This window comes from Panthera tigris, chromosome D1 (genome assembly GCF_018350195.1).
Source record: "Panthera tigris isolate Pti1 chromosome D1, P.tigris_Pti1_mat1.1, whole genome shotgun sequence".
NCBI lineage: Eukaryota > Metazoa > Chordata > Mammalia > Carnivora > Felidae > Panthera > Panthera tigris.
Window position 1 is genome coordinate 14,090,230 of NC_056669.1, and position 15,954 is coordinate 14,106,183.

The 15,954-nt window shown below is 52.7% G+C and overlaps 1 long non-coding RNA gene across 1 annotated transcript; it reads left to right on the top strand.

The window, feature by feature from the left end:
* The first annotated feature begins 763 nt into the window (after positions 1 to 763).
* On the top strand, positions 764 to 6,158 carry LOC122231433. The gene is made up of 2 exons (XR_006208677.1): positions 764 to 1,094; positions 5,604 to 6,158. It is a non-coding gene; the product is annotated as an uncharacterized LOC122231433 (long non-coding RNA).
* The last annotated feature ends 9,796 nt before the right edge of the window (positions 6,159 to 15,954 follow it).

The following is a 15,954-nucleotide window of genomic DNA, read 5'->3' on the forward strand; positions in this document are numbered from 1 at the left end:
CCCATCGCCTACAAGCCCCCCAAAAGAAACATCGGGTACATCAGTACAACCAATAAATCATTAATTAGAGGCATGTGCAAAGAAAGGACTACAAGGAGGGAAATTCGGGGTACTGGGGAGCAAAGGGTAGCATCAAAACTGGCGGTGGGGAGGGAGGCAGAGGGCAGGGGCTGTACCTGCTGCTCACCAGACCCCCTGCCAGCACCTGCACCTTCACTTACAACAATTGATTTAATCCCCACAAGTCTGTGGGGAATTGCTAGGATTCCCATTTTCCAGGTGAAGAAACTGAGACTCATAGGTCCCTCACCAGCTCTGGGAGACGACTGCTAAGTGCACTCATCCTATGAGAGCAAATTACCAACTGCCAGAACCATGATTCAAGGCCAGGAGTAACAGACACCTGGCCTTCCCCACTGTACCACCTGCCCCTCACATGCAAGTGAATTAATAACTCGAGACATTATGTGTTTGCAGGAGAAAATGAGACCCAGAGAGGCAGTGGGTGTCTGGTTTTAGAAGAGGGGCAGAGCTCCAAGGGCTCAGGTCTTAATCAAGGAAGGCTTCTAAGAGAAGGAGGCTCTGGAACCAAGTCAGAGAAATACTGAGGGAAAGGTCCCAGACAAGAGGCAATGGCTGGAGCCAGTGCACAGAAGCAGAAGTAAATGCTGTTTTAGAGGGGAGTGAAGAGACCAGGCGGGGCTCAAATAGCACCTCTGTGTCGAGGAGCCACAGGAGACAAACCTAGATCGGGAGCATGAAACCAGGTTCTAGAAGACCACGGATGTCACACACTATGGCTGTGTTCTTAGATTGGATCCCAGGTTCCAACGCTGTGGCTGGCCTTAGAGAAGCAGAGGGGCAGGAACCCACTGCCAGGACCTGGACAGACCCAACCTTGTCCTCCCTGGATCCCACAGGCCCCTCTTCCCTGCCTCTCCCTGATGCTGGCGGCTCGGGGATGCTGCTGAGAGAGGCTGGTCCCCAGCTCTGAGAGGCTTCAAGGCATCACCATGGAGACGCTCCAGGCCGCCAGCCACACAAAAGGAGCTGTGAGTTCCCCAGCTCACCTGGGACTCCGAGCTAACGAGGAGGTGGCAAAAGTGTTTCATTTTCTCTCCTTGTTCTCTTACAAAAAGAAAGAGGCAATTTACACAGACAAACAAACCCCACCCTGCCCTGAAAGGAAGCTGCTAAGCCTGTCCTTCCATGGTGACTGGCCTCCTCCTGAGAGAAGAAGGGAGAAGCCTGGGCCTGGAAGTCTACAATGGGACATTCGCAGGAAAGAAAGGGGGATGGAGGGACCAACAGGAAACCTAGGGTTGGCCCCCTTCTCCTACCCAAATAGAGAGGCCAGCTCAGAGCCAAGTGTATGAGTGTAAGTTGGTATCTTTGAATTCATTCACTTTGGAGTTCTGAAATGCCAACAACCTTTACAATTGTCTTCAAGACAATTTATATTGGGGTAAATAATGCAAGCTGGGTACACCAGGAGGCTTTCAACGCCATCCCCACTCAACAGGTGCATCATGGATCAAGCCTCCCAAGCAGCTAGTCCCCACTTAGCAGCCCAGGGAATTCTGACCGAGTATAAAAGGGTCCGGGAATCCTCTGAATGGTGGAGAGGGAAACATTAGAAGAGGGATGGCGGTGCCAGGATACCCTGAAACAGACAGGGCTGGGGATGTGGAAAGGAAGGCGGTTGGTTGTTTCTGAGCAGGGAAGGGAGGAGAACGAGAGCATCTCCAGCCAGCAAGCAATCTTCACACATGCATTGTCGTTCTCTTCTGCAAAGGGGTGAGAAGAGGGGAGGGGGAGAGGTGGCACCAAGAGGGAGCAGGCGGGAGAGGTGAGAAATCCAGCATCTTCAGACCTGCCCACACGGCTGGCTTCTCTGCTGTGTGCAATACCTCATCTCACAGTCATTAGAGAGCCCACAGGAAGGATTGAAGCCGGACACCCCGAAGGGTGGGAAAATGAAGAGAAGGGCTGCACACAGATGTACGTGCGCTTGAACATCTTGGGAGAGATGGGGTCCAGCCTGGAGCTGTCCAGTCCCCAGACTGCCAGAATCCTTGCAGCAGCAAGTGGACTCTGCCTCCAAAAGCCCCAGGATCACCTGACAGGCAAAGTCTCCCTGTCCAGTCCGAATACTCTTCCTCTTTCCTTGCCTTCTCCTACAGCAAAAAAGGACACAACTTCTCCTCCAGTCTGGCCCAGCCCCCTCTAGCTCCTGAGCAAAGAGCAGTAAACTGGGGCGGCGGGGGGTGGGGGGGGCGAGTAGGGGAGGGGGCACTTGCTACTAAAGTGTCAGTCAGATCCTGACAGTTCTCTACTCAGGTCTTACAATGGCTCCCATCTCACTCATGATAAAAGCCAAAGTTCTTACATCAATGCCCTATAAAATCTACAAACACACCCCTCCCGCCCATTACCTTTCTGTGATCCCTTGGTACGTTGCCTCTCACTTGCCCTGATCAAGTTGCAGCATCTCCTTTTTACTCCTCTTACAGATCAGTGCTTTGGGGCCTCAGGGCCTTTGCACTTGCTATTTCCTCTGGGCAGAATGCTTTCCTCAGATGTCTTCATACCTCACTCCCTCAGGCCTGTATTTCAACATTATGTTCTCAGTGAGCCTTCTTGGTTACCCTACCTAAAACTGCAGCCTCTCCAACACTCCCGGCCCCTCTTTCCTGCTTTACTTTGTCTTAGCTTTTACGACCACCTCTACTTACCCATTCATGTAGTTTACTGTCTGTGTCCCTCACTTGAATGCACATACCATGAAGGCTGGGGGGTTACCTGTTTTGTTCTCAGCACCTAGAAGCATCTCGGAAGATGGTAGGTCCTAAATGACTACTCACTGAATGAAAGAATTGTCCCTAAGCCTGCCCCCGCCCCCTGCCACACTTCCCCTGCGGTGCCTACAGCAATGCCCCTCGTCAGTACCTCTGAAGACACCAACCTTCTGGGAAAATTACTTGTCTTTTGGATAAAGACTGAGAATGACAGGAGAGAGGTGGCAGGGAGAGCAGATGAGGGAGGACTCTTTCCTGCCAGGTCCAGAGAAGACAGAATATAGGTGCAGGGAGACACTTCTTGGGTGGGCATCCCACTGAACTCCCGGAAGACACCATCATCACATGCAAGGGGCAAATTCATCTCTCTCATTAGTCTCTTCCTCAGTAAGGACACACGCACAGGTGTGCATGTTTACACACACACACTCGCTCACACACACACACCCCTCCGTTTCAAAGTCATGGGGTTTGAGGAGTGGAGAGAGCTTCAACATCAGCAGACATGGGCTCCAGCCCCTGAGCCATCACTCCTGAGCCCTGCAATTCTCAGTGCCAACAAGCATCTCATTCAGCTGCGGAAGCCTGGTTTTCTGGGGCCAGAAGTGCCTCCTCACCCAACCTGCCCATCAAGAGTGGGGTAAGGCTCTCAGGTGCTCCTGGGTGTGGCCACCTCTGTAAACACGGACCTGCTGAAAAGCATCCTTAATGCCTATGCAACTGAGTTCTACCTATAGTTGCTGAGGGTGGGCCTGGGGGACTTGGCAAGCAAGAACAAATGGCAGAGAAATAACCCCCAAGATAGCAGGCCATTAGGCAAAGCACCACACTGTTCCAGCTGCATTGATTTCCCGCTGGAGCAAAAACCTTTTGCAAGTTTGGATTAATAATGAGCACCACAGACTCAAGCCAATGGCTCCCAGGCCTGGGTGCGATCCCAGTGCACTCCTGTCTCGCCTGAGATGGTGGGACCAAGGACAAGGGCACATGTTTTTCTGGCAGATCAGCCAGGTGCCCACGATGTTGTAAAGGTGGCCTGGGTGTGGGAGGCACGGGACCGAGGCAGCCCGGCCTCGGTGGGCACTCTCGGCCCAGCTGGGCTGGCCGGGCCCGGGCATTATTTATAATTGAGCTTATCGCGTGCAGTGCTCACTGTCGCTGTCGGTTAGAGCCATTTGATGTCGTTGAGCCTTTTGGAAAAAGGAGAAGGGTGGGAGGAAAGAGGCAAAGGCAGGAGAAACAAAAGGAGTTTCGTAGCGGGACTTCAAAAAAGCCAAGTGTTTGAAAAGATCTTTGCTAAGGTTCTGACCTACTTTGCATGGGGATAAGCCATCTCTTTCACTTTAAAAGAAAAAAATCCCGCACAAAGTGGCCGCAGCTCTATTCAGGAGAACTGGGGCTGCACTGCAGAAAGGGGCTTTAGTGCTGTAATCAGAGACCATTTAGGAGCCATGATTTGGGTAATTATATAAGATTTCAGCCTCTCTTCTTCCAGGGTCACGCACAGCTCTGGATGATGGGCTGCCGAAGTAAGACAGCCAAGGCTGAAAGAGGGGGTGCCTGACAAAGCAGAGCCGCAGGGGCAAACCCCTGCACCCCAGAACACCTGGTCACACCCTTGGCTCTGACACTTCCCAGCTGTGTAACCTTGGTTTTGTGACCTAGACTCTCAGAGACCTGCCCTTCTTGTCATGTTGACACCTCGGACGGTGAACCAGGTTGTAACGGTTGCAAGTGAACCCTCCGAGGCCAGTGCCTGGCACACAGTAGGTACTCAGCAATGGTGACTCTCTCCTCCGCCTCCTCCCTGTTTTCTAGACTGAATTTGGAGGAGTCATCCCGTCCTGCTCACAGATTGCTTGGATTGATCAATGCCAACTGGGGTCTCTAGGACCCATAAGCAGAATCAGGGCCTATCAAGTAAGGAGCAGAGTCAATAGGTTCTGGGCCTGAAGGAGGCCCCAGGCAGTCTGAAATCAGAGCAAAGGGGACTCACGAAGGAGCAGGACAGGAGGGACAAGGACGTGTGGCAGGGAGGAGCAAAGGATGTTCTGCAGAAAGCAGATGGCGTTCCCTCACCCCAGCACCCTGCCCATGGCTTCATACCTCCGCTGGTCTAAAGAATACAACACTCCGAACTTGGTGCCCAACAGACGGAAGAAAGTAGAGGACAGTTACAATGTTCAAGTGAAACGAGCTGGGACAGAGGTTAGAAAAGATTTAAGAAGGAAAAACTGCAAAATTAAGTGTTCATTATCATTAAAATAGTGAATAGTATTAATAACTTTTCTTATACAATCCTAACAATCCCTGGAGGCTGGTAGTATTAGGAAATATTACTATACCCATTTCACAGATATGCTAACTGAGGTTAAGAGAGAAACTCAAAAAATTGCACAGCTAGTCTGTGAGGTCTGTGTCTGAATCGAGAGTCTGGGTTCTCAGTTACTTTTTATTGCCTCCAAAGCCTTTGAACGTATTCAGTAAATATGCAATGAGCACCCACTGTGGTGCCAGACTCTGTTCCAGGCACTGGAGGTCCAGCCATAAACACAAATATGTCTCTGCCCTCACGACACCCACATGGGTCACCGTTCTGTGTGGGGCTGGTCTACACCACAACACTCCCTTTCTCCAGCATGGCATGGGACTCCTTCAGGGATGCTCTCACGGGATGCAAATAAACCCTTTTAATCTCAGTCAAATTCAAGCATCTAAGGGTAGGTCAATCTCCTTTGAAAATCTAATCATTTTATGAATTCCAAACAAAGACAAAACTAATTGTGGATTATCCCTTGTCCTTAGGTTGCCCTCCAGATACAGTTATCAAAAGTTCCTCCAGCAAAGAAGCTACTTCTGGCTCCATGGAGCCGCCTCCTGGTCCCTTGACGGGAATACTCTTGACCGCTCTGTTGGTGACCGTGACAAACCCCAGACAAACCCCAGCACCTAAAGCTCAAGGCAGAGAAGCAAGGATCTCACAGGCTAAGAAATACACCTGCCTTCTGATCCAGAGTTCCATTTAAAGGATTACGCTATAAAAGCCTTACTTATCCTGCAAAAAGACAAATGCATAAGGATGTTCAATTCGGCATTGTTTATAGTAATAAAAAATGGAAACTCATAAATATCCATGAACGAGGCAATCTATGAAATCACCGTGGTACAGACACACAGTGGGATACTACATATCCATTAAAAAGAATGAAGTGGAAAAACAGACTGCCATGAAAGCTCTCGAAGACACAGTCAGTAAAAAAGTAAGCCACAAAACGATACACTCAGTGTATTTAAAAAACAATCTGTGTTTGTGTGGGCGGATACACAGTTTCAAATAAAATAATGTATGTAAAAAAACTGGCACCGTGTCTGGCCCATGGTAAGTTCTAGATGTATTTAACTAACGTCCAAATATACTTTGTAAAGTCGGGAGCACAGGAACGGTGGTGACCTCCAGGGGCACTAGAGCTGCAATTGTTCGAATGTTCAGGCATGCATAGTTTTTGCAGCGCTCAAAACCTAACGGGGGAGAAGGATGTAGAGCTGCATTTTCCCAAACACTCTCAGGGAAGGAGCGTTCCTCGATCCCTTGTCCTTTGGTCTTTGAAAATTCTTTCTGGTAGCTTCTCTGAATGCCTACGGTGCACTTGCAGCCCATGCCTTGACCTCCATCCTCCTCCACAGAGGCAATGGGAATGCCTAACCATGCGGGATCACCAAGGGGCCGAGAGGTCAGAGTGCGTCCTCTCCACTCGCCTCACCCCTTCCGAGACCACCTGCGTCTGCTTGGTAACGCGGCCGTGGGCTTGCCCTTTTCTGTCCTTGCCCTTCCTTTCAGCTCTGGCTCTCCATTTCTCCCTGACACATCCACCCTCACTCATAAACACAGCTCTCGGCAGAGGAATGAATGCAGAGCTTTTGGCCCCCTGTCCTCCCGACCTAAGTACCATGCCACCCAGGGCTAGTGGAGAGGGTTGGGCGGGTCTGAGGAAGGGGACCGGCTGGGTTCAGAATCACAGACGAGTAGACATTTTCTGCTCCTCCTCTTTTTACACATGAGGGATGTGGGATCCAGACAGGTGAAATGCCCTGTCCAAAATCACACAGGATTCACCCTCTGCTAGGATCCAGGCACCAGATGGTGAGCTCACCTGTCTCCAGGTGAGCCCAGCCCATGTTCCTCTCTCCTGGCAGAGACTGGGCAGGGTCTGGGTGGATGATGTTTTCTTGGTGGTCTAACTGGAGCGTTGAGGGATTTCAAGGCAAGAGGCAAGAGTGCGCCCTTGTCTCCCCTCACAGGCATCACCAGAGACATGCGAAGGGTTTTCAGCCAGGTGACTGTGAGCGCCTCACACGGTGCTGCGATGCATCTCACCCCTCCAGGCGGAGGCTGCCCGGACAATGCCAGGACGTGGGTACCAGGAGGTGGTGCCGTGGCTTCTGCCCCATGCACTGGTCCTTACTGCAGCCTCTGTTTCGTGGACTCCTACCTGTATTAACCTGAACTCAAAACTCTGAGACCCGATGGACAAAGAAAGCACTGGTATGGGAGTCCCGAGGCCCGAGTCTAGCCTCAGCTCTGAACCCACTCTAGGGAAGCCCTGGGCTAGTCTCCTGCCTCATCTGGACATCGTGGCCCCAGCCATGAAGTGAGGAGGTTGGACCAGATCAGCTGTAAGGTCCCTCCAGCCCTGCCACGCCAGGCTCGGCCACTTAGGAAGAAGGGAAGAACAGGACTGAAAAATGTAGACGACAGGAAAGGTTGGCGTAAGTAACACTCACAATGTAACATTCCTTAAACACGGGTTAAGTCTGGGAACCTGGCTCGGGGCTTCTCACAAATTCTTTCTTTTGATCCTCACAACAATTTTTGAGATACTCTAATTATCTTCGTTTCATAAATGATGCAACTGAGGCTCAGAGAAATTAAGCGATTGTCCAAAGTCATACAACTCATAAGCAGTAAGGTTGGAACCGTTCGGCTTCTCTCCCTCACCTTCCCACCCCATGCACTACACACACACTCACACTCCTACACACACATGCGCACACACACGTGCACACACTTCCACACATGCACACATTCACACTTATGTTCATGCACACTTATACACTGTGTGCACACATTTCCACACATACAGACAACCCCCATACACTCACACTTATGTGCACACATACACATGTGCACACACTCCCACATACACACACATGCTTACACACCCACACATTCACACACGTGTGTGCACTTATACACTTAGGTGTGCACATACACACTCCCACACATACTTTCACGCCCTCACATTCACACTTGCACCTGGATGCACACTTCTACACTTGTGTGCACACACATGCACACATGCCCACACATATGGACAAACCTCCATACATTCATACTTACATGTGCACATACACACACGCGTTCATACACACACGTGCACACATTTACACACCCTCACACATTCACATACACACACTTCCATACACATACACACTCTCTAACACTCACACATTCACATATATACACACATATTTACACAGATACTCATACCTAGCACACATGTGCATACATACACACTCTCACACATTCACACATGCACTTACACACATTCACTCACACTTGTGTGCACGTGTGTAACACACTTACACATTCCCATACATACATGTACATACCCTCACACCTACATGTTCACACTTACACATGTATGCACACTTATACTCTCACATACAGTTACACACACATAAACATACACTCTTACATGCACACACACAGAAATACACATGTACACATACTCATGCAAAAATACACATACATAAACACATATATGCACATTTACACACTCATACACACACGCATACATACACATTCTCACATACACATGCACTTACATACACTTACACAAATTCACACACATGCACACATACTCAAACATGCACATTTATACACACACTCACACACATACACACACATTCACATATACTGTCTTATACATACTTACACACATACGTACATTCACAGATGCACTCACACATACACGTTCACACACATACATATACCCATGTTCACACTGTCTTACACACACTCCCACACCCACACAAGTGTACTCACACACACACACACACACACACTCAAAGAGCACTCACACGCTCACACACATGCACACTCTCTCACACACTCACACGTGGCATATCCCGCCTGGAGCCAGGACACTCGGGGTGGTGGCTGCAGCCGCACAGGAGGCCTGTCCCACACTGCCAGCCTCGAGAACTGGTGGGCCCCCCCCACCCCACCCCGGCATCAGCACACACCCCTAACTCCCAGGTACCCCCTGGATGTCAAAGACTTGTCAGAGCACAAGTCCCACTTTTTGCTCTAGAGACAATGGCTTCGTGCCTTGTCTTCTCAGTTCTCCACTTCCTCCTTTTTCACCCCCCAATCTGCCCTCATCCCCCAAAGGTCCCTGCTCACAGCTCAGCCCCAGGCCCGAAGCCTCTTTGGGGGGCCTGCGCCCTGCCTGCTCCACAGTGCCGGTTCTCCCTACACCCGTGAGTCCAAATCCTTCTCAGCTGCATCTCTGCCACTCCGGCTCTGGGCTTCTAGGCATGCTGGGGCGTGAGGCCTCCCCTTCCTCCACCCTCCCCTCTCTCTGCCTCACCCCAAATACTGCCGGGATCAAGCCCCGTAGGCTACACCTGGCGCCGCATGAGCCCATGGCAGGAAAACAAGAGCAGCCCCTGCGGGCCACAGCAAGGGGCTCCCACATCATCAGGGTGGCCAGGGGCGGGTCCAGAGGGCGAGGACCACACTCAGCCAGGAAAGGGGCAGGTTGGACCCTGGGCCCAGGAGAGAGGGTGGGGCGAGGCGTGCAGGGAACACAGAGGAGGGGAATTTAAAGAAAAAAGGCCACAGGCCTCCAAGGTGGATGACACCTAGGAGACAAGAAGAGGGAGCTGCAGAAGATGACACGAAGGCTTAGGGAAAAGCTGGGTGGTGGGGAAGATGTGGCGACCCTCAGAGAACAGGGCTGTTGGGAGAAAGGTTTGGGGGTGTGCAGAGAGGGTGGAGAACCTTGTTTCAAACACTGTTTCTGAGATAGCACAGGGATCTTCAAGTGGAAATGCCTGTTGGGTGGTTAGAAACAAGAGGCCGGACGGAGCTGCTGGGAAAATGCAGGGGTGGGGGGCGGGCAGGAGGGAGGTAGAAAAGACCCTTTTGTGCACTGAACTCTGAGCCGCAGGGGGTGGGGCCCCAACCAGCTCTCCCCCACCTGTGCCTACCACACTGGGAGCCTGAGCCAGCGCACCTCAGTGGAAATTTGGGGATGTCATCATGATGTCACCCTGAAGGTGACCCCAGGGAGGTCAGGGCAGGAGCCGGGCCCCGAGGACAGCTGCCCTGGGGTTGTCAAATGTGCAGGTGCTGTGGGGAACAAGAGGATGGGGAAGGGAGCCATGGGTAAAAAGTGAGGAAATCTTCGGTGACCTTTGTGAGAGCCATTACCCAGGGGGTGACGAGAGTGCCTCATCTGCAGAGGACCAGAGGGGAACGAATGGGGGGCGGCAGTATCGGGTTTAGGGGATGGAGACAGAGGGGGGTGGGCCATCAGATGCTAGCTAGAAAAGGTCTCTAGACAGGTCACAATCAGTCCTTTGCTCCAGCGGTTTCCTAGATGCCATTTCATGCCGGGCACTGACCAGGTAGGGGGACCCAGGGATGAATCAAGCCCCACCGGAGGGGAGAGGAGCAGGGGACCCTGCAGTGACAGCACAGTGAGGCAGGAACACAACACGCTCCCGAGGCAGGGGATGTGCGCACTTCTGGGGAGGCAAGACAGGGGCTACGTAGGCCTTGGGAGGTCAGGGGTCACAGTGGTTCCTGGAGACCTTAGATTCCCAGGATGCGGCAGCCTCGCCGTGCCAGAATCCAGCCCTTCTTCTGTCTTCATCAAAGCTTCCGGACAGTGAATACAGAATACGGCTTCCTCAGACCTTCAGGCTTTCTAGAACCCAGGTAGGGGGGCAGAGAGTGTAGCCAACACTGCACGTCTTCTGTCTCCTTCCTTCTTGGCAGTTCCTCTAGGCTCAGCGAATGCTGTCAGTGTGATGTCCTCTCCAACACACAGACACACACGCACGCACGCACACACACACACACACACACACACAGTCAGTCACACAGCTGAGCCATTTCTGCCTTCTGCCAAGGTCACACACCAAGTCACTCTCTGAGTCAGTGAGGAACCACTGAAGGGCCTTTGAGCAAATATTCCCAGATGGGTGGGGATGAAGGGAGCATCCCCCTGGGAAGACCTCTGCTCGCCCCCCCACCCCCAGCCTCCATCCGCTCTCCGAAAGGCACCTTCCCTTCCCCTGCCTTTCCCAAAATCAATCCCGACATCTCCTTAAATCGAAGTCAGCCACAATGAAAGGGTGGTGCGGAATTTTGTTTACCAATCCTGGCATCTAATTAAAATTAGCTGATGGTTCTTCTAGTTGGTTTTTTGTTCCGACTATTTTTAAGCCAGAGCTGCTAGATCAGTGCAGCCACTAGTAAGCTGTCAAATCAAATTTCCAAAAGCAAATTGCTTTTATAATTAATTTAATTATTATTACGGCTCCCAGTTTTGTGTTGCCTTAATGAACACAATCAGGTTTCACCCTCGGCTTCCCCTCCCCACACGCACTTAGCACCCCCTTGCTTCCTGGAACTCACCTCCCACCTCTCCCATCCAAGTTGGGCAAATGGAAAGGAGAGAAGGAAGGCAGACACGTCCCCAGTCCCCCTCCCCAAACCCCCCAATAGCCACCTCCTCACTCACGCCCTCACCCTCAGAGTGAGTAATTAAAGTTCTGCTCCCTGTTATGGAATAAATGGTACATGTTTTAATTACCCCTGAGCCTACCCAGGCATCCTCACACCCCCGCCCAAGTCTGTGAATCCATGTGGGGGGGGGGGGAGGGGCAGTGGAGAGAGAGAGTGCGCTTGTGTGACAGTGACAGCAGTCTGTCACCCGGGGTCTGGAATTCACTGGGGAGCTGTCAGTTACTAAGGAAACTAGGAGGGAGAGAGAGGAAGAGAGAGAGGCAGTTGGATCCAATTTTGGGTGACACATGGGAGGCATGAAGACTTTGGCCCCCTTTGTGCATGTAGCCTCAGTGGAGGGGTCTTCAGGGATGGGCAGGGGGCACATCACGGGAGAGGCGTCACCGGGACCTAAACCCCTCTCAGGAACCCGAGGCAGGTCAAGGCAATGGAGACGCAGAGAGAGGAACAGCCAGTGGCCAGGAGAGTGGCCAGAAGCAATAAGTGTGCTTGTGTGTCCGTGTGTGTGTGTGTGTGTGTGTGCGCACACCCATGCACACGCACATATTTGCATATGTCTATGTATTTATCCATTTCGGTCTTTTGGGTGTTTTCTCTTTTTTTTCTTTTGTTTTCCTCCATCCTTGGTTTGCAATGAATCTCATTTCCATCCTTCTCGGGTTTTTTTTTTTTTTTTTTTTTGGTTCTTCTGTCCCTTCTTTTTTTTCTCGTTCTGTCTCTCGTTCCCCTCCTCCTCCTCCTCTGCTCTCCTTCCTCCTGTCTTTCCCTGCATCCCCCCCAAAACCAGTATCTTTTGCTGTTGGCCACAGTACGCCTGCCTCGGCCCCCCTGTCTCTCTGCCTCTGTTTTCCTCCCCCTGGTCTCTCTCAAGCTCTGGCTCAGACTCGTCGTCCCTGTGAACTGTAAGAGTGAGAGACCTGGGACCCCAGAGCACGTGTGCCCCACCATGACTGACACCCCATCCCCATCAAGGCCCACTTGATACTTTCTGTCCTGAGAAGACACAACACCCACAGAGGAAGGGTGCAGGGACCAGCTGACCTGCAGCACCATGGATGCTAGTGGGGAGGGGGGGACAGAGGCCATGGCATGTACTGAAACAGGAGCAGAGACCAGGATTCAGGGTAAGGGCTGGAGGCAGGACCAGACACTGGCCCAAGCACAGGGGAGCACGGACAAGCTGAGGGAGACAGGAGAGTAAAGTCCAGGGTTTATTTCTGGGCCTTTGATTTGAATGGCAGGCACAAAGGTGCCACCGGCAGAAGGGTGTGAGTCTGCAGCTGAGCAAGGACCAGAGCCTGGCTGGTGCCAGCGCATAGCAATTGCATGCCACTCAGGAGTCCCAGGAGGTCGCCAGGCCCTGGAAGAACCGTGAGACAAAGCAGTGCCAGGAGAGGCTGGGTGCCCCCACTTCCCTGGTCCTGGACCCTCACCCATCTCTCCAGTAAGCTAAGGCTGGCTCCCCTTTCCCTGCCACCGGGACCACCTCCCACTTGTGTCCTTCACTCTCATCTCCTCCCCTTAGTGCTCCCTAGACCAAGGCTTGAATCTTTCCCTGTTCTCTCCTGGTGCAAAGAGAACCTGGGCCCAAGCGTGCTCTGACCCCTGCCTCCTAGGACCCGCCACCCCCTGGGGTGAACCCAGTTTGCTGGAGTGCCAAGGGTCTGGGCCACACTGGGCAGAGGGTTGGACAGAGGTGCAGGATCACTGAGGCCACCCTGCCCAGAGCAGGGACAGTCTAAGTACTGGGATGGGGAGGTTCCTTTCTCTCCAGATCCACGGTCCTTGGAATGCCTCCGAAGATATCAGGTGCATTTCTGTCCACCACACCCACCCATCCACCCTTACAGGTACACAGATCTAAAGGGAGGCAACTCAGCCCTCCCTACTGCAGGGGGCGCCCTCTGGTCAGCTACCTGACATCAGCCTGGAGGCCCTTTCAAGGAGACCAAGGTGCCCTTGGAGCCAGGATCTCAGCGGGAGCCCAGTGCCAACTTGAGAGGCCTCAGCCCTGCTTCTGAAGCCGCCCACGCTGGCCTCAACAGCCCCAGCCGCGGGCTCCTTTGGCATCCTCTGACACCTCCAGTCATTGCCAGGCAAATGCTCCAGCCAAGGCATCTGTGTAGAGCAAGCCTGCCACCTGGTGGTGAGGCCACCCAACTACAGGCCAGGGCTCTTGAGGGGGTTCCGACCCACTCTGGGCCCCCCAGCCTGGTGCCCGCTGGCCCCCCAGCGCCAACTGCTGAAGCCTGCGCTGCTCCCTTCTGGAAGAGTTGGTGGGAGCAGACAAGCAAAAGGCAGGGGTGAGGTTGGGTTGAAGGGCCGAGGCAGGGGCTCATGGGCAAGGCTGCACGGAGAGGCTCGTGAGAGAAGGTAGTTCTGGCTCCTAGGCCAGCTCACTTGTCTCTTTCCTGGATGGCGGCAAGGAAGCAGCAGCGCCGGGAAGCAGAAAGCCCACAGGCCTGGATTCCACTCCTGATTCCACCACCAGCCACCACAGCCACCACTCAGACGGTGACCCTTTCCCTGGATGCAAAGCTCCTGCTCCAAGAGCAGGGAAGACAGACGTGGCTGAATGCAGCCCTCCTCTCAAAGAGCTCACCAGCTAGAGCCAAGATCAACCCAGAACGAAAGCGGACAGTGGCTCTGGAAGGTTCTGGAAACCAGAGGCTGTCAGGGCAGGAGGGGCCTTTGAGGTCAGCTAGTCTAACAGAGGCTACGTGAGAAGTTCCAGGAGCCCCTTCCTCCCCACACGAAAAGGTTCATACTAAAAATTCACTTTTACAACCGCTTTGGATGAATGTACTCATACTCTAGATTAAAGCAGTTTCTTCAACCCAGAAGTTCATTGTTTTTCTTCTGACTTTAAGAGAAATTAAAACATCATGTGCCTAGTGGATATGTCACCTCTGAGTTCAACCTCATCTGACAGGCGAGAGGCTGAAGTCCAGACGAGGAAGGGGTCTGCCCAACATCACACAGGAGGCCAGAGGCCCAGCTGGGCCACAAGAAACTCATCCGGCTTCCAGGCTAAGGCTCTCTCCATTACCCACTTAGCCTTTCTCCGGAGAGAAAAGCCCCCACAGGCACAGGCCAACGAAGGGCCCCTCTCCCAGCAGCACAAGCCCCCCTGCATTGCCCACCACATGGCAACCCTAGCCGGACTCAGTTTGGCTCCTGCCCACCCCACCCTCCCAGGCAGCAGTCCTCCCTCCCCCAGTCCTTGCCCTGCAGCCAAATAGCCACAACCACAGCAGCTCTTTGGCCTGCTGTCTTATTAATTCCTAATTTCCAATTTGCAAGAAGAGAGAGCCTTAAACCTCCATCTCACCAGCCCAGCAATCACACAGATGATCCAAGTATCTCTGGACAGCCTTTAATTTATTTCCCAGCGCACGCGGGCACTGCTGAGAGACTTGATGGCACCAGCTTAAACATAATAAATTACTCAAGTACCAGAGATTAGTTAATAAAGCTCCAGGCTCCCTCCCAGCCCCTGCTGACTTGGTCGGCGACACCAAAGATTCCTTTGAAGATGCCCGATGTGGGGGAGTGGGGCTCAGTGGTAAGCGTCCCCAGGTCTGAGCCAGCTGTCTAGCCCTCCTCGGGACCCTTGATGGCAGGCACGGGTTTTGATTTGAGCAGAGAGACGAGGGCCCCAGAAAACTCCAGGGTGGACTCGGTCCTTTCTGTTCCAGGTCTCACTTGTCAATGGGGGTCATAATCCAGTGGTGGCAAGCCAGACTCTTACTTGGGCACAGCTCAGAAGACCAGGGCTCAGAGGCATGCCCAAGAATGAAGGGAGAGGCCAGTGAGCTTTGGAGCCAGGGAAAGGGAATGGAGATGCTTTTCCTGAAGACACAATGGGCCAGGGATGGTCTTTCAGCATCTGAAGGCCCATCCCTTCCCCTCACTCTAATAACCTGCCGGTCTGGATCCTTCACTGGGTCTCACATCCATTCCATATGCCGCCGTCTCACCCCGAAAACCTTATCCTCTCAGCGGCCTTCCAACAGCCCTGCCTCGCCCACACATCCGCATTCCACACCCGCCTCAGTCAGACGATCTTTAGGAACCCCACCTGTTACCAAATCACTCCCCTGACCACAAATTCCTAATGCTTTTCCATTGCCTGCCTGAAAAAGTGTGGCTCCATAACCTGGACTTCTCTGTCTTCCTCTACTAGTGATGAATCTGGAGAGCTGAAGAGATGGAAAAAGATGCTGAAGAGAGAGGGTGCAGCTTGCCTACCAGGGAGCCTCAAAACAGGAGCTCCTCGTCTGCTCGGCTGGCGCAGCAAAATGCTTCCAGAGAGCAAGATGGACAAGGAAAACC